The sequence below is a fragment of the Manacus vitellinus genome, unplaced genomic scaffold (genome assembly GCF_001715985.3).
Source record: "Manacus vitellinus isolate BGI_N305 unplaced genomic scaffold, ASM171598v3 scaffold_32_pilon, whole genome shotgun sequence".
Taxonomy (NCBI): domain Eukaryota; kingdom Metazoa; phylum Chordata; class Aves; order Passeriformes; family Pipridae; genus Manacus; species Manacus vitellinus.
In genome coordinates this window covers 2975689-2976696 of record NW_021940460.1, presented here as the reverse complement: position 1 = coordinate 2976696, position 1008 = coordinate 2975689, and positions in this window count along the sequence as shown.

Genomic DNA, 1008 nt, shown 5'->3' with positions numbered 1-1008 from the left:
GGCTCCCTCAGGCTCCCAGAATAGTGGTGAGGAGTGAGCTGAGGTACCCGCAGCGTGGCTGCTGTGGGAGGCTGGAGTGTGCCCCGAGTGGCTGAGGACATTGCACAGGGGTTGTTCTCCACAGGCTCCAACAGTGCCCAGGCTGGGTGATGCTCCCTGGGTGACCCCACACCCTGTGTCCTTCAACAAGAAACCCCAAGGCTGTGGGACTGCCCCGACAGGGGCAGATGGGGCTTGTATCCAAGAGGCACTGTGGAGGCTGAAGTGATTTTGGGATGATCCCATTGCAGGTCTTCCCCCTCCTGTCCCCTGCTCCTGCTGTTCCCTGGAGTGAGGGCAGCTCGGGGCAGTCTCAGCCCTCAAGGTCACATCTCTGGGCTCCAGCACTCTGCTGGCTGGCACCCAGTGGCCCAGGTGTTTTCCCCTCCAGCATGGCCATGATGATCCCTGCTCCTGGAGCTGGTCCTGGGGCATGCAGGGCCTGGGGGGTCCAGGCTTGGATCAAAGCCACCACCCCCACATGCAGCTCTTTGTCCCCCGGGTGAAATCCACCCCCCAGCCAGGGGCTCCCTCCCCTCAGGAGGAAGGGGGCTCTGCTCCTGCTCTCCACCTCCCTCTCCTCCTCCCTGGGTGCTATTTTGAGTGGATGCAGTGGTGGGATGACTGATGGCATTCACGCTGCCCCGTGGGCTGGGGAGCCGGGGGCTGCAGTTCCTGAAGTGACAAGATGTTCTCCTTCCTCCCCCAGACACACCCACGTCCCCTTGATCCCTCCCAGCCCCACCCGGGGCTCCTCTGGCTGCTCATCTCCCACCCAACCTCTGTGTCTGCTCCTCTTCACCCCTGCCCAGGAGCCCCCCTCCCGCTCTGCCCCCCTGGGTCACCCTGATGGTCGTGTTTGTCCTCCCACGTTCAGTCTGGAAACGCTGTGGGGTGAGCTGAGCCTTTTCTCCCTCGGGAGAAACCCAAATCCTCCTTGTTCATCCAACAGAGCCTGCCCAGAGCTGA